Here is a 23,970-nt window from a genome sequence, read left to right as displayed (position 1 = left end):
TAACCATAGTAACCTGTCATAACTATAGTAACCATAGTAACCTATCATAACTATAGTAACCATAGTAACCTGTCATAACTATAGTAACCATAGTAACCTGTCATAACTATAGTAACCATAGTAACCTGTCATAACTATAGTAACCATAGTAACCTGTCATAACTATAGTAACCATAGTAACCTGTCATAACTATAGTAACCATAGTAACCTGTCATAACTATAGTAACCATAGTAACCTATCATAACTATAGTAACCATAGTAACCTGTCATACCTATAGGGTAACCATAGTAACCTGTCATAACTATAGGGTAACCATAGTAACCTATCATAACTATAGTAACCATAGTAACCTGTCATAACTATAGTAACCATAGTAACCTGTCATAACTATAGTAACCATAGTAACCTGTCATAACTATAGTAACCATAGTAACCTGTCATAACTATAGTAACCATAGTAACCTATCATAACTATAGTAACCATAGTAACCTGTCATACCTATAGGGTAACCATAGTAACCTGTCATAACTATAGTAACCATAGTAACCTGTCATAACTATAGTAACCATAGTAACCTGTCATAACTATAGTAACCATAGTAACCTGTCATAACTATAGTAACCATAGTAACCTGTCATAACTATAGTAACCATAGTAACCTATCATAACTATAGTAACCATAGTAACCTGTCATAACTATAGTAACCATAGTAACCTGTCATAACTATAGTAACCATAGTAACCTGTCATAACTATAGGGTAACCATAGTAACCTGTCATAACTATAGTAACCATAGTAACCTATCATAACTATAGTAACCATAGTAACCTGTCATAACTATAGTAACCATAGTAACCTGTCATAACTATAGTAACCATAGTAACCTGTCATAACTATAGGGTAACCATAGTAACCTGTCATAACTATAGTAACCATAGTAACCTGTCATAACTATAGTAACCATAGTAACCTGTCATAACTATAGTAACCATAGTAACCTATCATAACTATAGTAACCATAGTAACCTATCATAACTATAGTAACCATAGTAACCTGTCATAACTATAGTAACCATAGTAACCTATCATAACTATAGTAACCATAGTAACCTGTCATAACTATAGTAACCATAGTAACCTGTCATAACTATAGGGTAACCATAGTAACCTGTCATAACTATAGTAACCATAGTAACCTGTCATAACTATAGTAACCATAGTAACCTATCATAACTATAGTAACCATAGTAACCTGTCATACCTATAGGGTAACCATAGTAACCTGTCATAACTATAGTAACCATAGTAACCTGTCATAACTATAGTAACCATAGTAACCTGTCATAACTATAGTAACCATAGTAACCTGTCATAACTATAGTAACCATAGTAACCTGTCATAACTATAGTAACCATAGTAACCTATCATAACTATAGTAACCATAGTAACCTGTCATAACTATAGTAACCATAGTAACCTGTCATAACTATAGTAACCATAGTAACCTGTCATAACTATAGTAACCATAGTAACCTGTCATAACTATAGTAACCATAGTAACCTGTCATAACTATAGGGTAACCATAGTAACCTGTCATAACTATAGTAACCATAGTAACCTATCATAACTATAGTAACCATAGTAACCTGTCATAACTATAGTAACCATAGTAACCTGTCATAACTATAGTAACCATAGTAACCTGTCATAACTATAGGGTAACCATAGTAACCTGTCATAACTATAGTAACCATAGTAACCTGTCATAACTATAGTAACCATAGTAACCTGTCATAACTATAGTAACCATAGTAACCTATCATAACTATAGTAACCATAGTAACCTATCATAACTATAGTAACCATAGTAACCTGTCATAACTATAGTAACCATAGTAACCTATCATAACTATAGTAACCATAGTAACCTGTCATAACTATAGTAACCATAGTAACCTGTCATAACTATAGGGTAACCATAGTAACCTGTCATAACTATAGTAACCATAGTAACCTGTCATAACTATAGTAACCATAGTAACCTATCATAACTGTGGTAACCATAGTAACCTGTCATAACTATAGTAACCATAGCAACAGTGAATAAAGTCTGAACTCACAGTTTCTTCTTCTTCTGTTCAACTGAACTTTTTTGTGTGTGTCGCAACTTTTACTCCTCCTCCTCTTCCTCCCCCTCCCCCTCTCACTCCTCCTCTTCCTCCCCCTCCCCCTCCTCTTCCTCCTCTTCCTCTCCCCCTCTCACTCCTCCTCCTCTTCCTCTCCCCCTCTCACTCCTCCTCCTCTTCCTCCTCTCCCTCCCCCCCTCAACCCCCTCCTCCTCCCCCTCCTCTCACTCCTCCTCTTCCTCCTCCTCCTCCTCCTCCCCCTCCTCCTCTTCCTCCCCCCTCCCCTCCTCCTCCCCCTCTTCCTCCTCCTCTTCCTCCTCTCACTCCTCCTCTCACTCCTCCTCTTCCTCCTCTCACTCCTCCTCTTCCTCCTCTCACTCCTCCTCTTCCTCCTCTTCCTCTCACTCCTCCTCTTCCTCCTCTCACTCCTCCTCTTCCTCCTCTCACTCCTCCTCTTCCTCCTCCTCTTCCTCCTCCTCCTCTCACTCCTCTTCCTCCTCCTCTTCCTCCTCCTCCTCCTCCCCCTCTCCCTCCCCCCTCTCCCTCCTCCTCTTCCTCCTCCTCCCCTTCCTCCCCCTCCTCCTCTTCCTCCTCTCCCTCCTCCCCCTCCTCTTCCTCTTCCCCCTCCTCCTCTTCCTCCCCCTCCCCTCCCCCTCCTGTGTAACGTTTGACCTACATAGCAGCACTGAGGCCGTCTCCATGGCAACCGTGTGACAGCCCCCCCCCTCTGACGTCACAACCCCCCTTTACTTTGTTTACATAAAAGTACTACAACAAATACTACAACAAATACTACCACAGTAATACTACCACAGTACTACTACCACAGTAATACTACCACACTGATACTACCACAGTGATACTACCACAGTAATACTACCACACTGATACTACCACAGTAATACTACCACAGTAATACTACCACAGTACTACTACCACAGTAATACTACCACACTGATACTACCACAGTAATACTACCACAGTAATACTACCACAGTACTACTACCACAGTAATACTACCACAGTAATACTACCACAGTACTACTACCACAGTAATACTACCACAGTACTACTACCACACTGATACTACCACAGTAATACTACCACAGTGATACTACCACAGTAATACTACCACACTAATACTACCACACTGATACTACCACAGTAATACTACCACAGTAATACTACCACAGTAATACTACCACAGTGATACTACCACAGTGATACTACCACAGTAATACTACCACAGTAATACTACCACAGTGATACTACCACAGTAATACTACCACAGTGATACTACCACAGTGATACTACCACAGTAATATTACCACAGTGATACTACCACAGTAATACTACCACAGTACTACTACCACAGTGATACTACCACAGTAATACTACCACAGTGATACTACCACAGTAATACTACCACAGTACTACTACCACAGTGATACTACCACAGTACTACTACCACAGTGATACTACCACAGTACTACTACCACAGTGATACTACCACAGTAATACTACCACAGTAATACTACCACAGTAATACTACCACACTGATACTACCACAGTAATACTACCACAGTGATACTACCACAGTAATACTACCACAGTACTACTACCACAGTAATACTACCACAGTACTACTACCACAGTGATACTACCACAGTGATACTACCACAGTAATACTACCACAGTAATACTACCACAGTAATACTACCACAGTAATACTACCACAGTGATACTACCACAGTAATACTACCACAGTAATACTACCACAGTAATACTACCACAGTAATACTACCACAGTAATACTACCACAGTAATACTACCACAGTGATACTACCACAGTAATACTACTACAGTAATACTACCACAGTAATACTACCACAGTACTACTACCACAGTAATACTACCACAGTACTACTACCACAGTGATACTACCACAGTGATACTACCACAGTAATACTACCACACTAATACTACCACAGTAATACTACCACAGTGATACTACCACAGTAATACTACCACACTAATACTACCACAGTAATACTACCACAGTGATACTACCACACTAATACTACCACAGTAATACTACCACAGTACTACTACCACAGTAATACTACCACAGTACTACTACCACAGTAATACTACCACAGTAATACTACCACAGTAATACTACCACAGTAATACTACCACAGTGATACTACCACAGTAATACTACCACACTAATACTACCACAGTAATACTACCACAGTAATACTACCACACTAATACTACCACAGTAATACTACCACAGTAATACTACCACAGTGATACTACCACAGTAATACTACCACAGTGATACTACCACAGTAATACTACCACAGTAATACTACCACACTGATACTACCACAGTAATACTACCACAGTAATACTACCACAGTAATACTACCACAGTAATACTACCACACTGATACTACCACAGTAATACTACCACAGTAATACTACCACACTGATACTACCACAGTAATACTACCACAGTAATACTACCACAGTGATACTACCACACTAATACTACCACAGTAATACTACCACAGTACTACTACCACAGTAATACTACCACACTGATACTACCACAGTAATACTACCACACTGATACTACCACAGTGATACTACCACAGTAATACTACCACACTGATACTACCACAGTGATACTACCACAGTAATACTACCACAGTACTACTACCACAGTAATACTACCACAGTACTACTACCACAGTACTACTACCACAGTAATACTACCACAGTAATACTACCACACTGATACTACCACAGTAATACTACCACAGTAATACTACCACAGTGATACTACCACAGTAATACTACCACAGTAATACTACCACACTGATACTACCACAGTAATACTACCACAGTGATACTACCACAGTAATACTACCACAGTACTACTACCACAGTAATACTACCACAGTAATACTACCACACTGATACTACCACAGTAATACTACCACAGTAATACTACCACAGTGATACTACCACAGTAATACTACCACAGTAATACTACCACACTGATACTACCACAGTAATACTACCACAGTGATACTACCACAGTAATACTACCACAGTGATACTACCACAGTAATACTACCACAGTAATACTACCACACTGATACTACCACAGTAATACTACCACAGTGATACTACCACAGTGATACTACCACAGTAATACTACCACAGTAATACTACCACAGTAATACTACCACAGTAATACTACCACAGTGATACTACCACAGTAATACTACCACAGTGATACTACCACAGTAATACTACCACAGTAATACTACCACAGTAATACTACCACAGTAATACTACCACAGTAATACTACCACACTGATACTACCACAGAAGTACTTTTTTTTTTAGGTTGTTGTAGGTCGTTTTTAGTTGTTTTAGGTCGTTTTTAGTTGTTTTAGAGTCGTTTTTAGTTGTTTTAGGTCGTTTTTAGTTGTTTTAGAGTCGTTTTTAGTTGTTTTAAGGTCGTTTTTAGTTGTTTTAGGTCGTTTTTAGTTGTTTTAGAGTCGTTTTTAGTTGTTTTAAGGTCGTTTTTAGTTGTTTTAGGTCGTTTTTAGTTGTTTTAAGGTCGTTTTTAGTTGTTTTAGGTCGTTTTTAGTTGTTTTAGAGTCGTTTTTAGTTGTTTTAGGTCGTTTTTAGTTGTTTTAGAGTCGTTTTTAGTTGTTTTAAGGTCGTTTTTAGTTGTTTTAGGTCGTTTTTAGTTGTTTTAGAGTCGTTTTTAGTTGTTTTAGGGTCGTTTTTAGTTGTTTTAGGGTCGTTTTTAGTTGTTTTAGAGTCGTTTTTAGTTGTTTTAGGTCGTTTTTAGTTGTTTTAGAGTCGTTTTTAGTTGTTTTGGGTCGTTTTTAGTTGTTTTAGGTCGTTTTTAGTTGTTTTAGAGTCGTTTTTAGTTGTTTTAGGGTCGTTTTTAGTTGTTTTAAGGTCGTTTTTAGTTGTTTTAGGTCGTTTTTAGTTGTTTTAGAGTCGTTTTTAGTTGTTTTAGGTCGTTTCTAGTTGTTTTAGAGTCGTTTTTAGTTGTTTTAAGGTCGTTTTTAGTTGTTTTAGGTCGTTTTTAGTTGTTTTAGAGTCGTTTTTAGTTGTTTTAGGGTCGTTTTTAGTTGTTTTAGGGTCGTTTTTAGTTGTTTTAGAGTCGTTTTTAGTTGTTTTAGGTCGTTTTTAGTTGTTTTAGAGTCGTTTTTAGTTGTTTTGGGTCGTTTTTAGTTGTTTTAGGTCGTTTTTAGTTGTTTTAGGATCGTTTTTAGTCGTTTTGAGGGTCGTTTTTAGTTGTTTTACGGTCGTTTTGAGTTGTTTTAGGGTCGTTTTTAGTCGTTTTAGGTCGTTTTTAGTTGTTTTAGGTCGTTTTTAGTTGTTTAAGGATCGTTTTTGGTCGTTTTAGGGTCGTTTTTAGTCGTTTTAGTGTCATTTTTAGTTGTTTTAGGTCGTTTTGAGTTGTTTTAGGGTCGTTTTGAGTCGTTTAAGGGTCGTTTGTAGTCGTTTTAGGGTCGTTTTTAGTCGTTTTAGGGTCATTTTTAGTTGTTTTAGGGTCGTTTTTAATTGTTTTTAGGGTCGTTTTTTGTCGTTTTATGATCGTTTTAGGGTCGTTTTTAGTTGTTTTAGGGTCGTTTTTAGATGTTTTAGGGTCGTTTTTAGTTGTTTTAGGTCGTTTTTAGTTGTTTTATGGTCGTTTTGAGTTGTTTTAGGTCGTTTTTAGTCGTTTTAGGGTCGTTTTGAGTTGTTTTAGGTCGTTTTTAGTTGTTTTAGGGTCGTTTTTAGTTGTTTTAGGGTCGTTTTTAGTTGTTTTAGGGTCGTTTTTAGTCGTTTTAGGTCGTTTTTAGTTGTTTTAGGTCGTTTTTAGTCGTTTTAGGGTCGTTTTGAGTTGTTTTAGGTCGTTTTTAGTCGTTTTAGGGTCGTTTTGAGTTGTTTTAGGTCGTTTTTAGTTGTTTTAGGGTCGTTTTTAGTTGTTTTAGAGTCGTTTTTAGTTGTTTTAGGGTCGTTTTTAGTCGTTTTAGGTCGTTTTTAGTTGTTTTAGGTCGTTTTTAGTCGTTTTAGGGTCGTTTTGAGTTGTTTTACGGTCGTTTTTAGTTGTTTTAGGTCGTTTTTAGTTGTTTTAGGGTCGTTTTTAGTTGTTTTAGGTCGTTTTTAGTCGTTTTAGGGTCGTTTTTAGTTGTTTTAGGGTCGTTTTTAGTTGTTTTAGAGTCGTTTTTAGTTGTTTTAAGGTCGTTTTTAGTTGTTTTAGGGTCGTTTTTAGTTGTTTTAGGTCGTTTTTAGTTGTTTTAGGGTCGTTTTTAGTTGTTTTAGAGTCGTTTTTAGTTGTTTTAGGGTCGTTTTTAGTTGTTTTAGGTCGTTTTTAGTTGTTTTAGAGTCGTTTTTAGTTGTTTTGGGTCGTTTTTAGTTGTTTTAGGTCGTTTTTAGTTGTTTTAGGTCGTTTTTAGTTGTTTTAGGTCGTTTTTAGTTGTTTTAGAGTGATTTTTAGTTGTTTTGGGTCGTTTTTAGTCGTTTTAGAGTCGTTTTTAGTTGTTTTAGGTCGTTTTTAGTTGTTTTAGAGTCGTTTTTAGTTGTTTTAGGTCGTTTTTAGTTGTTTTAGGTCGTTTTTAGTTGTTTTAGAGTCGTTTTTAGTTGTTTTAGGTCGTTTTTAGTTGTTTTAGAGTCGTTTTTAGTTGTTTTAAGGTCGTTTTTAGTTGTTTTAGGTCGTTTTTAGTTGTTTTAGAGTCGTTTTTAGTTGTTTTAGGGTCGTTTTTAGTTGTTTTAGGGTCGTTTTTAGTTGTTTTAGAGTCGTTTTTAGTTGTTTTAGGTCGTTTTTAGTTGTTTTAGAGTCGTTTTTAGTTGTTTTGGGTCGTTTTTAGTTGTTTTAGGTCGTTTTTAGTTGTTTTAGAGTCGTTTTTAGTTGTTTTAGGTCGTTTTTAGTTGTTTTAGGGTCGTTTTTAGTTGTTTTAAGGTCGTTTTTAGTTGTTTTAGGTCGTTTTTAGTTGTTTTAGAGTCGTTTTTAGTTGTTTTAGGTCGTTTTTAGTTGTTTTAGAGTCGTTTTTAGTTGTTTTAAGGTCGTTTTTAGTTGTTTTAGGTCGTTTTTAGTTGTTTTAGAGTCGTTTTTAGTTGTTTTAAGGTCGTTTTTAGTTGTTTTAGGTCGTTTTTAGTTGTTTTAGAGTCGTTTTTAGTTGTTTTAGGTCGTTTTTAGTTGTTTTAGAGTCGTTTTTAGTTGTTTTAAGGTCGTTTTTAGTTGTTTTAGGTCGTTTTTAGTTGTTTTAGAGTCGTTTTTAGTTGTTTTAGGGTCGTTTTTAGGTGTTTTAGGGTCGTTTTTAGTTGTTTTAGAGTCGTTTTTAGTTGTTTTAGGTCGTTTTTAGTTGTTTTAGAGTCGTTTTTAGTTGTTTTGGGTCGTTTTTAGTTGTTTTAGGTCGTTTTTAGTTGTTTTAGAGTCGTTTTTAGTTGTTTTAGGGTCGTTTTTAGTTGTTTTAAGGTCGTTTTTAGTTGTTTTAGGTCGTTTTTAGTTGTTTTAGAGTCGTTTTTAGTTGTTTTAGGTCGTTTCTAGTTGTTTTAGAGTCGTTTTTAGTTGTTTTAAGGTCGTTTTTAGTTGTTTTAGGTCGTTTTTAGTTGTTTTAGAGTCGTTTTTAGTTGTTTTAGGGTCGTTTTTAGTTGTTTTAGGGTCGTTTTTAGTTGTTTTAGAGTCGTTTTTAGTTGTTTTAGGTCGTTTTTAGTTGTTTTAGAGTCGTTTTTAGTTGTTTTGGGTCGTTTTTAGTTGTTTTAGGTCGTTTTTAGTTGTTTTAGGATCGTTTTTAGTCGTTTTGAGGGTCGTTTTTAGTTGTTTTACGGTCGTTTTGAGTTGTTTTAGGGTCGTTTTTAGTTGTTTTAGGGTCGTTTTTAGTTGTTTTAGGTCGTTTTTAGTTGTTTAAGGATCGTTTTTGGTCGTTTTAGGGTCGTTTTTAGTCGTTTTAGTGTCATTTTTAGTTGTTTTAGGTCGTTTTGAGTTGTTTTAGGGTCGTTTTGAGTCGTTTAAGGGTCGTTTGTAGTCGTTTTAGGGTCGTTTTTAGTCGTTTTAGGGTCATTTTTAGTTGTTTTAGGGTCGTTTTTAATTGTTTTTAGGGTCGTTTTTTGTCGTTTTATGATCGTTTTAGGGTCGTTTTTAGTTGTTTTAGGGTCGTTTTTAGATGTTTTAGGGTCGTTTTTAGTTGTTTTAGGTCGTTTTTAGTTGTTTTATGGTCGTTTTGAGTTGTTTTAGGTCGTTTTTAGTCGTTTTAGGGTCGTTTTGAGTTGTTTTAGGTCGTTTTTAGTTGTTTTAGGGTCGTTTTTAGTTGTTTTAGGGTCGTTTTTAGTTGTTTTAGGGTCGTTTTTAGTCGTTTTAGGTCGTTTTTAGTTGTTTTAGGTCGTTTTTAGTCGTTTTAGGGTCGTTTTGAGTTGTTTTAGGTCGTTTTTAGTCGTTTTAGGGTCGTTTTGAGTTGTTTTAGGTCGTTTTTAGTTGTTTTAGGGTCGTTTTTAGTTGTTTTAGAGTCGTTTTTAGTTGTTTTAGGGTCGTTTTTAGTCGTTTTAGGTCGTTTTTAGTTGTTTTAGGTCGTTTTTAGTCGTTTTAGGGTCGTTTTGAGTTGTTTTACGGTCGTTTTTAGTTGTTTTAGGTCGTTTTTAGTTGTTTTAGGGTCGTTTTTAGTTGTTTTAGGTCGTTTTTAGTCGTTTTAGGGTCGTTTTTAGTTGTTTTAGGTCGTTTTTAGTCGTTTTAGGGTCGTTTTGAGTTGTTTTAGGTCGTTTTTAGTTGTTTTAGGGTCGTTTTTAGTTGTTTTAGAGTCGTTTTTAGTTGTTTTAGGGTCGTTTTTAGTCGTTTTAGGTCGTTTTTAGTTGTTTTAGGTCGTTTTTAGTCGTTTTAGGGTCGTTTTGAGTTGTTTTACGGTCGTTTTTAGTTGTTTTAGGTCGTTTTTAGTTGTTTTAGGGTCGTTTTTAGTTGTTTTAGGTCGTTTTTAGTCGTTTTAGGGTCGTTTTGAGTTGTTTTAGGGTCGTTTTGAGTTGTTTTAGGGTCGTTTTTAGTTTTTTAAGGCTCGTTTTGAGTTGTTTTAGGTCGTTTTTAGTTGTTTTAGGGTCGTTTTTAGTCGTTTTAGGGTCGTTTTGAGTTGTTTTAGGGTCGTTTTTAGTTGTTTTAGGGTCGTTTTTAGTTGTTTAAGGCTCGTTTTGAGTTGTTTTAGGTCGTTTTTAGTTGTTTTAGGGTCGTTTTTAGTTGTTTTAGGGTCGTTTTGAGTTGTTTTAGGGTCGTTTTTAGTTGTTTTAGGGTCGTTTTTAGTTGTTTTAGGTCGTTTTTAGTTGTTTTAGAGTCGTTTTTAGTTGTTTTAAGGTCGTTTTTAGTTGTTTTAGGTCGTTTATGGTTGTTTTAGAGTCGTTTTTAGTTGTTTTAGGGTCGTTTTTAGTTGTTTTAGGGTCGTTTTTAGTTGTTTTAGAGTCGTTTTTAGTTGTTTTAGGTCGTTTTTAGTTGTTTTAGAGTCGTTTTTAGTTGTTTTGGGTCGTTTTTAGTCGTTTTAGAGTCGTTTTTAGTTGTTTTAGGTCGTTTTTAGTTGTTTTAGAGTCGTTTTTAGTTGTTTTAGGGTCGTTTTTAGTTGTTTTAAGGTCGTTTTTAGTTGTTTTAGAGTCGTTTTTAGTTGTTTTAAGGTCGTTTTTAGTTGTTTAAGGCTCGTTTTGAGTTGTTTTAGGTCGTTTTTAGTTGTTTTAGGGTCGTTTTTAGTTGTTTTAGGGTCGTTTTTAGTTGTTTTAAGGTCGTTTTTAGTTGTTTTAGAGTCGTTTTTAGTTGTTTTAAGGTCGTTTTTAGTTGTTTTAGGGTCGTTTTTAGTTGTTTTAGGTCGTTTTTAGTTGTTTTAGAGTCGTTTTTAGTTGTTTTAGGTCGTTTTTAGTTGTTTTAGAGTCGTTTTTAGTTGTTTTAAGGTCGTTTTTAGTTGTTTTAGGTCGTTTATGGTTGTTTTAGAGTCGTTTTTAGTTGTTTTAGGGTCGTTTTTAGTTGTTTTAGGGTCGTTTTTAGTTGTTTTAGAGTCGTTTTTAGTTGTTTTAGGTCGTTTTTAGTTGTTTTAGAGTCGTTTTTAGTTGTTTTGGGTCGTTTTTAGTCGTTTTAGAGTCGTTTTTAGTTGTTTTAGGTCGTTTTTAGTTGTTTTAGAGTCGTTTTTAGTTGTTTTAGGTCGTTTTTAGTTGTTTTAGAGTCGTTTTTAGTTGTTTTAAGGTCGTTTTTAGTTGTTTTAGAGTCGTTTTTAGTTGTTTTAGGGTCGTTTTTAGTTGTTTTAGGTCGTTTTTAGTTGTTTTAGAGTCGTTTTTAGTTGTTTTAAGGTCGTTTTTAGTTGTTTTAGGTCGTTTATGGTTGTTTTAGAGTCGTTTTTAGTTGTTTTAGGGTCGTTTTTAGTTGTTTTAGGGTCGTTTTTAGTTGTTTTAGAGTCGTTTTTAGTTGTTTTAGGTCGTTTTTAGTTGTTTTAGAGTCGTTTTTAGTTGTTTTGGGTCGTTTTTAGTCGTTTTAGAGTCGTTTTTAGTTGTTTTAGGTCGTTTTTAGTTGTTTTAGAGTCGTTTTTAGTTGTTTTAGGTCGTTTTTAGTTGTTTTAGAGTCGTTTTTAGTTGTTTTAGGTCGTTTTTAGTTGTTTTAGGTCGTTTTTAGTTGTTTTAGAGTCGTTTTTAGTTGTTTTAAGGTCGTTTTTAGTTGTTTTAGGTCGTTTTTAGTTGTTTTAGAGTCGTTTTTAGTTGTTTTAGGTCGTTTTTAGTTGTTTTAGAGTCGTTTTTAGTTGTTTTAGGTCGTTTTTAGTTGTTTTAGAGTCGTTTTTAGTTGTTTTGGGTCGTTTTTAGTCGTTTTAGAGTCGTTTTTAGTTGTTTTAGGTCGTTTTTAGTTGTTTTAGAGTCGTTTTTAGTTGTTTTAGGTCGTTTTTAGTTGTTTTAGAGTCGTTTTTAGTTGTTTTAGGTCGTTTTTAGTTGTTTTAGAGTCGTTTTTAGTTGTTTTAAGGTCGTTTTTAGTTGTTTTAGGTCGTTTTTAGTTGTTTTAGAGTCGTTTTTAGTTGTTTTAGGGTCGTTTTTAGTTGTTTTAGGGTCGTTTTTAGTTGTTTTAGAGTCGTTTTTAGTTGTTTTAGGTCGTTTTTAGTTGTTTTAGAGTCGTTTTTAGTTGTTTTGGGTCGTTTTTAGTTGTTTTAGGTCGTTTTTAGTTGTTTTAGAGTCGTTTTTAGTTGTTTTAGGTCGTTTTTAGTTGTTTTAGGGTCGTTTTTAGTTGTTTTAAGGTCGTTTTTAGTTGTTTTAGGTCGTTTTTAGTTGTTTTAGAGTCGTTTTTAGTTGTTTTAGGTCGTTTTTAGTTGTTTTAGAGTCGTTTTTAGTTGTTTTAAGGTCGTTTTTAGTTGTTTTAGGTCGTTTTTAGTTGTTTTAGAGTCGTTTTTAGTTGTTTTAGGGTCGTTTTTAGTTGTTTTAGGGTCGTTTTTAGTTGTTTTAGAGTCGTTTTTAGTTGTTTTAGGTCGTTTTTAGTTGTTTTAGAGTCGTTTTTAGTTGTTTTGGGTCGTTTTTAGTTGTTTTAGGTCGTTTTTAGTTGTTTTAGAGTCGTTTTTAGTTGTTTTGGGTCGTTTTTAGTTGTTTTAGGTCGTTTTTAGTTGTTTTAGGATCGTTTTTAGTCGTTTTGAGGGTCGTTTTTAGTTGTTTTACGGTCGTTTTGAGTTGTTTTAGGGTCGTTTTTAGTCGTTTTAGGTCGTTTTTAGTTGTTTTAGAGTCGTTTTTTGTTGTTTTAGGGTCGTTTTTAGTTGTTTTAGAGTCGTTTTTAGTTGTTTTAGGTCGTTTTTAGTTGTTTTAGAGTCGTTTTTAGTTGTTTTGGGTCGTTTTTAGTCGTTTTAGAGTCGTTTTTAGTTGTTTTAGGTCGTTTTTAGTTGTTTTAGAGTCGTTTTTAGTTGTTTTAGGTCGTTTTTAGTTGTTTTAGAGTCGTTTTTAGTTGTTTTAAGGTCGTTTTTAGTTGTTTAAGGTCGTTTTTAGTTGTTTTAGAGTCGTTTTTAGTTGTTTTAGGGTCGTTTTTAGTTGTTTTAGGTCGTTTTTAGTTGTTTTAGAGTCGTTTTTAGTTGTTTTAAGGTCGTTTTTAGTTGTTTTAGGTCGTTTTTAGTTGTTTTAGAGTCGTTTTTAGTTGTTTTAGGGTCGTTTTTAGTTGTTTTAGGGTCGTTTTTAGTTGTTTTAGAGTCGTTTTTAGTTGTTTTAGGTCGTTTTTAGTTGTTTTAGAGTCGTTTTTAGTTGTTTTGGGTCGTTTTTAGTCGTTTTAGAGTCGTTTTTAGTTGTTTTAGGTCGTTTTTAGTTGTTTTAGAGTCGTTTTTAGTTGTTTTAGGTCGTTTTTAGTTGTTTTAGAGTCGTTTTTAGTTGTTTTAAGGTCGTTTTTAGTTGTTTTAGGTCGTTTTTAGTTGTTTTAGAGTCGTTTTAAGTTGTTGTAAGGTCGTTTTTAGTTGTTTTAGGTCGTTTTTAGTTGTTTTAGAGTCGTTTTTAGTTGTTTTGGGTCGTTTTTAGTCGTTTTAGAGTCGTTTTTAGTTGTTTTAGGTCGTTTTTAGTTGTTTTAGAGTCGTTTTTAGTTGTTTTAGGTCGTTTTTAGTTGTTTTAGAGTCGTTTTTAGTTGTTTTAAGGTCGTTTTTAGTTGTTTTAGGTCGTTTTTAGTTGTTTTAGAGTCGTTTTTAGTTGTTTTAGGTCGTTTTTAGTTGTTTTAGAGTCGTTTTTAGTTGTTTTAAGGTCGTTTTTAGTTGTTTTAGGTCGTTTTTAGTTGTTTTAGAGTCGTTTTTAGTTGTTTTAGGGTCGTTTTTAGTTGTTTTAGGGTCGTTTTTAGTTGTTTTAGAGTCGTTTTTAGTTGTTTTAGGTCGTTTTTAGTTGTTTTAGAGTCGTTTTTAGTTGTTTTGGGTCGTTTTTAGTTGTTTTAGGTCGTTTTTAGTTGTTTTAGAGTCGTTTTTAGTTGTTTTAGGGTCGTTTTTAGTTGTTTTAAGGTCGTTTTTAGTTGTTTTAGGTCGTTTTTAGTTGTTTTAGAGTCGTTTTTAGTTGTTTTAGGTCGTTTTTAGTTGTTTTAGAGTCGTTTTTAGTTGTTTTAAGGTCGTTTTTAGTTGTTTTAGAGTCGTTTTTAGTTGTTTTGGGTCGTTTTTAGTTGTTTTAGGTCGTTTTTAGTTGTTTTAGGTCGTTTTTAGTTGTTTTAGAGTCGTTTTTAGTTGTTTTGGGTCGTTTTTAGTCGTTTTAGAGTCGTTTTTAGTTGTTTTAGGTCGTTTTTAGTTGTTTTAGAGTCGTTTTTAGTTGTTTTAGGTCGTTTTTAGTTGTTTTAGGTCGTTTTTAGTTGTTTTAGAGTCGTTTTTAGTTGTTTTAGGTCGTTTTTAGTTGTTTTAGAGTCGTTTTTAGTTGTTTTAAGGTCGTTTTTAGTTGTTTTAGGTCGTTTTTAGTTGTTTTAGAGTCGTTTTTAGTTGTTTTAGAGTCGTTTTTAGTTGTTTTAGGTCGTTTTTAGTTGTTTTAGGTCGTTTTTAGTTGTTTTAGGTCGTTTTTAGTTGTTTTAAGGTCGTTTTTAGTTGTTTTAGGTCGTTTTTAGTTGTTTTAGAGTCGTTTTTAGTTGTTTTAGGGTCGTTTTTAGTTGTTTTAGGGTCGTTTTTAGTTGTTTTAGAGTCGTTTTTAGTTGTTTTAGGTCGTTTTTAGTTGTTTTAGAGTCGTTTTTAGTTGTTTTGGGTCGTTTTTAGTTGTTTTAGGTCGTTTTTAGTTGTTTTAGGATCGTTTTTAGTCGTTTTGAGGGTCGTTTTTAGTTGTTTTACGGTCGTTTTGAGTTGTTTTAGGGTCGTTTTTAGTCGTTTTAGGTCGTTTTTAGTTGTTTTAGGTCGTTTTTAGTTGTTTAAGGATCGTTTTTGGTCGTTTTAGGGTCGTTTTTAGTCGTTTTAGTGTCATTTTTAGTTGTTTTAGGTCGTTTTGAGTTGTTTTAGGGTCGTTTTTAGTTGTTATAGGGTCGTTTTTAGTCGTTTTAGGGTCGTTTTTAGTTGTTTTAGGTCGTTTTTAGTTGTTTTAGGATCGTTTTTAGTCGTTTTGAGGGTCGTTTTTAGTTGTTTTACGGTCGTTTTGAGTTGTTTTAGGGTCGTTTTTAGTCGTTTTAGGTCGTTTTTAGTTGTTTTAGGTCGTTTTTAGTTGTTTAAGGATCGTTTTTGGTCGTTTTAGGGTCGTTTTTAGTCGTTTTAGTGTCATTTTTAGTTGTTTTAGGTCGTTTTGAGTCGTTTAAGGGTCGTTTGTAGTCGTTTTAGGGTCGTTTTTAGTCGTTTTAGGGTCATTTTTAGTTGTTTTAGGGTCGTTTTTAATTGTTTTTAGGGTCGTTTTTTGTCGTTTTATGATCGTTTTAGGGTCGTTTTTAGTTGTTTTAGGGTCGTTTTTAGATGTTTTAGGGTCGTTTTTAGTGGTTTTATGGTCGTTTTGAGTTGTTTTAGGTCGTTTTTAGTCGTTTTAGGGTCGTTTTGAGTTGTTTTAGGTCGTTTTTAGTTGTTTTAGGGGTTGTTTTTAGTTGTTTTAGGGTCGTTTTTAGTCGTTTTAGGTCGTTTTTAGTTGTTTTAGGTCGTTTTTAGTCGTTTTAGGGTCGTTTTGAGTTGTTTTAGGGTCGTTTTTAGTTGTTTTAGGGTCGTTTTTAGTTGTTTTAGAGTCGTTTTTAGTTGTTTTAGGTCGTTTTTAGTTGTTTTAGAGTCGTTTTTAGTTGTTTTGGGTCGTTTTTAGTTGTTTTAGGTCGTTTTTAGTTGTTTTAGAGTCGTTTTTAGTTGTTTTAGGGTCGTTTTTAGTTGTTTTAAGGTCGTTTTTAGTTGTTTTAGGTCGTTTTTAGTTGTTTTAGAGTCGTTTTTAGTTGTTTTAGGTCGTTTTTAGTTGTTTTAGAGTCGTTTTTAGTTGTTTTAAGGTCGTTTTTAGTTGTTTTAGAGTCGTTTTTAGTTGTTTTGGGTCGTTTTTAGTTGTTTTAGGTCGTTTTTAGTTGTTTTAGGTCGTTTTTAGTTGTTTTAGAGTCGTTTTTAGTTGTTTTGGGTCGTTTTTAGTCGTTTTAGAGTCGTTTTTAGTTGTTTTAGGTCGTTTTTAGTTGTTTTAGAGTCGTTTTTAGTTGTTTTAGGTCGTTTTTAGTTGTTTTAGGTCGTTTTTAGTTGTTTTAGAGTCGTTTTTAGTTGTTTTAGGTCGTTTTTAGTTGTTTTAGAGTCGTTTTTAGTTGTTTTAAGGTCGTTTTTAGTTGTTTTAGGTCGTTTTTAGTTGTTTTAGAGTCGTTTTTAGTTGTTTTAGAGTCGTTTTTAGTTGTTTTAGGTCGTTTTTAGTTGTTTTAGGTCGTTTTTAGTTGTTTTAGGTCGTTTTTAGTTGTTTTAAGGTCGTTTTTAGTTGTTTTAGGTCGTTTTTAGTTGTTTTAGAGTCGTTTTTAGTTGTTTTAGGGTCGTTTTTAGTTGTTTTAGGGTCGTTTTTAGTTGTTTTAGAGTCGTTTTTAGTTGTTTTAGGTCGTTTTTAGTTGTTTTAGAGTCGTTTTTAGTTGTTTTGGGTCGTTTTTAGTTGTTTTAGGTCGTTTTTAGTTGTTTTAGGATCGTTTTTAGTCGTTTTGAGGGTCGTTTTTAGTTGTTTTACGGTCGTTTTGAGTTGTTTTAGGGTCGTTTTTAGTCGTTTTAGGTCGTTTTTAGTTGTTTTAGGTCGTTTTTAGTTGTTTAAGGATCGTTTTTGGTCGTTTTAGGGTCGTTTTTAGTCGTTTTAGTGTCATTTTTAGTTGTTTTAGGTCGTTTTGAGTTGTTTTAGGGTCGTTTTTAGTTGTTATAGGGTCGTTTTTAGTCGTTTTAGGGTCGTTTTTAGTTGTTTTAGGTCGTTTTTAGTTGTTTTAGGATCGTTTTTAGTCGTTTTGAGGGTCGTTTTTAGTTGTTTTACGGTCGTTTTGAGTTGTTTTAGGGTCGTTTTTAGTCGTTTTAGGTCGTTTTTAGTTGTTTTAGGTCGTTTTTAGTTGTTTAAGGATCGTTTTTGGTCGTTTTAGGGTCGTTTTTAGTCGTTTTAGTGTCATTTTTAGTTGTTTTAGGTCGTTTTGAGTCGTTTAAGGGTCGTTTGTAGTCGTTTTAGGGTCGTTTTTAGTCGTTTTAGTGTCATTTTTAGTTGTTTTAGGGTCGTTTTTAATTGTTTTTAGGGTCGTTTTTTGTCGTTTTATGATCGTTTTAGGGTCGTTTTTAGTTGTTTTAGGGTCGTTTTTAGATGTTTTAGGGTCGTTTTTAGTGGTTTTATGGTCGTTTTGAGTTGTTTTAGGTCGTTTTTAGTCGTTTTAGGGTCGTTTTGAGTTGTTTTAGGTCGTTTTTAGTTGTTTTAGGGGTTGTTTTTAGTTGTTTTAGGGTCGTTTTTAGTCGTTTTAGGTCGTTTTTAGTTGTTTTAGGTCGTTTTTAGTCGTTTTAGGGTCGTTTTGAGTTGTTTTAGGGTCGTTTTTAGTTGTTTTAGGTCGTTTTTAGTTGTTTTAGGGTCGTTTTTAGTTGTTTTAGGTCGTTTTTAGTCGTTTTAGGGTCGTTTTTAGTTGTTTTAGGGTCGTTTTTAGTTGTTTTAGGTCGTTTTTAGTCGTTTTAGGGTCGTTTTGAGTTGTTTTAGGGTCGTTTTGAGTTGTTTTAGGGTCGTTTTTAGTTTTTTAAGGCTCGTTTTGAGTTGTTTTAGGTCGTTTTTAGTTGTTTTAGGGTCGTTTTTAGTCGTTTTAGGGTCGTTTTGAGTTGTTTTAGGGTCGTTCTTAGTCGTTTTAGGGTCGTTCTCAGTCGTTTTAGGGTCGTTTTTAATCGTTTTAGGGTCATATTTAGTTGTTTTAGGGTCGTTTTGAGTTGTTTTAGGGTCGTTTTTAGTCGTTTTAGGCAAAAAAACTAAAAAAAACCCGCAAAAAACTAAAAAAAAGCGCAAAAAAGACACAAAAAAACAACAAAAAACACAAAAAACGACAAAAAAAGGCCCAAAAAGTGCTAAAAAAGTGCAAAAACGCAAAAAAGATGAAAAAAAACGAAAAAAAACGAAAAAAAACGAAAAAAAAACGAAAAAAAAAACGAAAAAAAAAACGAAAAAAAAGGTTTTAAGGTTTTTTTTTGTTTTTTTTAAGGTTTTTTTTAAAGGTTTTTAAGGTTTTTTTAAAGGTTTTTTTTTTTAGGTTTTTAAGGATTTTAAGGGTTTTTTAAGGGTTTTTTAAGGTTTTTAAGGGTTTTTTTAAGGGTTTTTACGTTTTTTTTAAGGGTTTTTAGGTTTTTAAGGATTTTAAGGGTTTTTAAGGTTTTTAAGGTTTTTTTAAGGTTTTAAGTTTTTTTTAAGGTTTTTAAGGGTTTTTAAGGATTTTTTAAGGTTTTTAAGGTTTTTTTAAAGGTTTTTAAGGGTTTTAAGGGCTTTTGTGGTCTTTAAGGGTTTTTTAAGGTTTTTTTTAAGGTTTTTAAGGGTTTTTTAAGGTTTTTAAGGTTTTTAAGGTTTTTAAGGGTTTTTTAAGTTTTTTTAAAGGTTTTTCAGGGTTTTTTGAGGTTTTTTTTAAGGTTTTTAAGGGTTTTTTAAGGTTTTTAAGGTTTTTAAGGTTTTTAAGGGTTTTTTAAGGTTTTTAAGGTTTTTAAGGTTTTTAAGGGTTTTTTAAGTTTTTTTAAAGGTTTTTCAGGGTTTTTTGAGGTTTTTTTTAAGGTTTTAAAGGTTTTTTAAGATTTTTTAAGGGTTTTTAAGGGTTTTTATGGTTTTTAAGGGTTTTTAAGATTTTTTAAGGGTTTTTAAGGGTTTTTATGGTTTTTAAGGGTTTTTAAGGGTTTTTAAGGGTTTTTAAGGTTTTAAGGGTTTTTTCAGGTTTTTAAGGTTTTTAAGGGTTTTTTAAGGTTTTCCAGGGTTTTTTGAGGGTTTTTTTAAAGGTTTTTAAAGGATTTTATGGTTTTTTTAAGGGTTTTTAAGGTTTTTAATGGTTTTGTTAAGGTTTTGTTAAGGTTTTTACGTTTTTTTAAGGGTTTTTTTAAGGTTTTTAAGGATTTTTAAGGGTTTAAAGGTTTTTAAGGGTTTTTTAAGTTTTTTTAAGGGTTTTTTAAGGGTTTTTAAAAACGACTAAAAACGACCCTAAAACAACTAAAAACGACCCTAAAACGACTAAAAACGACCCTAAAACAACTAAAAACGACCCTAAAACAACTAAAAACGACCCTAAAACGACTAAAAACGACCCTGATACAACTAAAAACGACCTAAAACGACTAAAAACGACCCAAAAACAACTAAAAACGACATAAAACGACTAAAAACGACATAAAACAACTAAAAACCACTAAAAACGACCCTAAAACGACTAAAAACGACCTAAAACAACTAAAAATGACCCTAAAACGACTAAAAACGACCTAAACAACTAAAAACGACCCTAAAATGACTAAAAACGACCCTAAAACGACTAAAACGACCCTAAAACGACTAAAAACGACTTAAAACGACTAAAAACGACCCTAAAACAACTGAAAACGACCCTACAACAACTAAAAACGACCCTAAAACGACTAAAAACAACCCTAAAACAACTAAAAACAACCCAAAAACAACTAAAAACGACCCTAAAACGACTAAAAATGACCCTGAAACAACTAAAAACGACCCTAAAACAACTAAAAACGACCCTAAAACAACTCAAAACGACCCTAAAACAACTAAAAACGACCTAAAAAAACTAGAAACGACCTAAAACGACTAAAAACGACCCTAAAACGACTAAAAACGACCCTAAAACAACTAAAAACGACCCTAAAACAACTAAAAACGACCTACAACAACAAAAAACGACCCTAAAACGACTAAAAACGACCTAAAACGACTAAAAACGACCCAAAACAACTAAAAACGACCCTAAAACAACTAAAAACGACCTAAAACGACCCTAAAACGACTAAAAACGACCCTAAACGACTAAAAACGACCCTAAAACAACTAAAAACGACCCTAAAACAGCTAAAAATGACCTAAAACGACTAAAAACGACCCTAAAACAACTAAAAACGACCCTAAAACGACTAAAAACGACCCTGATACAACTAAAAACGACCTAAAACGACTAAAAACGACCCAAAAACAACTAAAAACGACATAAAACGACTAAAAACGACATAAAACAACTAAAAACCACTAAAAACGACCCTAAAACGACTAAAAACGACCTAAAACAACTAAAAATGACCCTAAAACGACTAAAAACGACCTAAACAACTAAAAACGACCCTAAAATGACTAAAAACGACCCTAAAACGACTAAAAACGACCCAAAAACGACTAAAAACGACTTAAAACGACTAAAAACGACCCTAAAACAACTGAAAACGACCCTACAACAACTAAAAACGACCCTAAAACGACTAAAAAAGACCCTAAAACAACTAAAAACAACCCTAAAACAACTAAAAACAACCCTAAAACAACTAAAAACGACCCTAAAACGACTAAAAATGACCCTGAAACAACTAAAAACGACCCTAAAACAACTAAAAACGACCCTAAAACAACTCAAAACGACCCTAAAACAACTAAAAACGACCTAAAAAAACTAGAAACGACCTAAAACGACTAAAAACGACCTAAAACGACTAAAAACGACCTAAAACAACTAAAAACGACCCTAAAACAACTAAAAACGACCCTAAAACGACTAAAAACGACCCTAAAACAACTAAAAACGACCCTAAAACAACTAAAAACGACCTACAACAACAAAAAACGACCCAAAAAACGACTAAAAACGACCTAAAACGACTAAAAACGACCCAAAACAACTAAAAACGACCCTAAAACAACTAAAAACGACCTAAAACGACCCTAAAACGACTAAAAACGACCCTAAACGACTAAAAACGACCCTAAAACAATAAAAAACAACTAAAAACGACACTAAAACAACTAAAAACGACCCTAAAACGACTTAAAACGACTTAAAACGACTAAAAACGACCCTAAAACAACTAAAAACGACCTAAAACGACTAAAAACGACCTAAAACAACTAAAAACGACCCTAAAACTACTAAAAACGACCCTAAAACGACTTAAAACGACTTAAAACGACTAAAAACGACCCTAAAACAACTAAAATCGACCTAAAACGACTAAAAACGACCTAAAACAACTAAAAACGACCCTAAAACTACTAAAAACGACCCTAAAACGACTAAAAACGACCCTAAAACAACTAAAAACGACCCTAAAACGACTAAAAACGACCTAAAACGACTAAAAACGACCCAAAACAACTAAAAACGACCCTAAAACAACTAAAAACGACCTAAAACGACCCTAAAACGACTAAAAACGACCCTAAACGACTAAAAACGACCATAAAACAATAAAAAACAACTAAAAACGACACTAAAACAACTAAAAACGACCCTAAAACGACTTAAAACGACTTAAAACGACTAAAAACGACCTAAAACGACTAAAAACGACCCAAAACAACTAAAAACGACCCTAAAACAACTAAAAACGACCTAAAACGACCCTAAAACGACTAAAAACGACCCTAAACGACTAAAAACGACCCTAAAACAATAAAAAACAACTAAAAACGACACTAAAACAACTAAAAACGACCCTAAAACGACTTAAAACGACTTAAAACGACTAAAAACGACCCTAAAACAACTAAAAACGACCCTAAAACGACTTAAAACGACTTAAAACGACTAAAAACGACCCTAAAACAACTAAAATCGACCTAAAACGACTAAAAACGACCTAAAACAACTAAAAACGACCCTAAAACTACTAAAAACGACCCTAAAACGACTAAAAACGACCCTAAAACAACTAAAAACGACCCTAAAACGACTAAAAACGACCTAAAACGACTAAAAACGACCCAAAACAACTAAAAACGACCCTAAAACAACTAAAAACGACCTAAAACGACCCTAAAACGACTAAAAACGACCCTAAACGACTAAAAACGACCATAAAACAATAAAAAACAACTAAAAACGACACTAAAACAACTAAAAACGACCCTAAAACGACTTAAAACGACTTAAAACGACTACAAACGACCCTAAAACAACTATAAACGAACCTAAAACAACTATAAACGACCCTAAAACGACTAAAAACGACCCTAAAACAACTAAAAACGACCCTAAAACGACTAAAAACGACCCTAAAACAACTAAAAACGACCTAAAACAACTAAAATTACCCTAAAAAAAACTAAAAACGACCTAAAACAACTGAAAACGACCCTAAAACAACTAAAACGACCCTAAAACAACTAAAAACGACCTAAAACAACTAAAAACGACCCTAAAACAACTAAAATTACCCTAAAACAACTAAAAACGACCTAAAACAACTGAAAACGACCCTAAAACAACTAAAATTACCCTAAAACAACTAAAAACGACCTAAAACAACTAAAAACGACCCTAAAACAACTAAAATTATCCTAAAACAACTAAAAACGACCCTAAAACAACTAAAAACGACCCTAAAACAACTAAAAACGACCCTAAAACGACTAAAAACGACCCTTAAACAACTAAAAACGACCGAAAACGACTAAAAACGACCTAAAACAACTAAAAACGACCCTAAAACAACTAAAAACGACCCTAAAACAACAAAAAACGACCTAAGACAACTAAAAAAGACCCTAAAACAACAAAAAACGACCTAAAACAACTAGAAACGACCCTAAAACAAAAAAAAACGACCTAAAACAACTAAAAACGACCCTAAAACAACTGAAAACGACCTAAAACAACTAAAATTGACCCAAAAAAAACTGAAAACGATCCTAAAATGACTAAAAACCACTAAAAACGACCCTAAAACAACTAAAAACGACCGAAAATGACTAAAAACGACCCTAAAACAACTAAAATTACCCTAAAACAACTAAAAACGACCTAAAACAACTGAAAACGACCCTAAAACAACTAAAAACGACCCTAAAACGACTAAAAACGACCCTAAAACAACTGAAAACGACCGAAAACGACTAAAAACGACCTAAAACAACTAAAAACGACCCTAAAACGACTAAAAACGACCCTAAAACGACTAAAAACGACCTAAGACAACTAAAAAAGACCCTAAAACGACTAAAAAAGACCCTAAAACGACTAAAAAAGACCCTAAAACGACTAAAAATGACCCTAAAACAACTAAAAACGACCCTAAAACGACTAAAAACGACCCTAAAACAACAAAAAACGACCCTAAAACGACTAAAAACGACCTAAGACAACTAAAAAAGACCCTAAAACAACAAAAAACGACCTAAAACAACTAGAAACGACCCTAAAACAACAAAAAACGACCTAAAACAACTAAAAACGACCCTAAAACAACTGAAAACGACCTAAAACAACTAAAATTGACCCTAAAAAAACTGAAAACGATCCTAAAATGACTAAAAACCACTAAAAACGACCCTAAAACAACTAAAAACGACCGAAAATGACTAAAAACGACCCTAAAACAACTAAAATTACCCTAAAACAACTAAAAACGACCTAAAACAACTGAAAACGACCCTAAAACAACTAAAAACGACCCTAAAACGACTAAAAACGACCCTAAAACAACTAAAAACGACCGAAAACGACTAAAAACGACCTAAAACAACTAAAAACGACCCTAAAACGACTAAAAACGACCCTAAAACGACTAAAAACGACCTAAGACAACTAAAAAAGACCCTAAAACGACTAAAAAAGACCCTAAAACGACTAAAAAAGACCCTAAAACGACTAAAAATGACCCTAAAACAACTAAAAACGACCCTAAAACGACTAAAAACGACCCTAAAACAACTAAAAACGACCCTAAAACGACTAAAAACGACCCTAAAACGACTAAAAACGACCCTAAAACAACTAAAAACGACCCTAAAACAACTAAA

This window comes from Echiichthys vipera (assembly GCF_963691815.1).
Source record: "Echiichthys vipera genome assembly, contig: SCAFFOLD_55, whole genome shotgun sequence".
Taxonomy (NCBI): Eukaryota; Metazoa; Chordata; class Actinopteri; order Perciformes; family Trachinidae; genus Echiichthys; species Echiichthys vipera.
Note: the sequence above shows the minus strand (reverse complement) of the source record.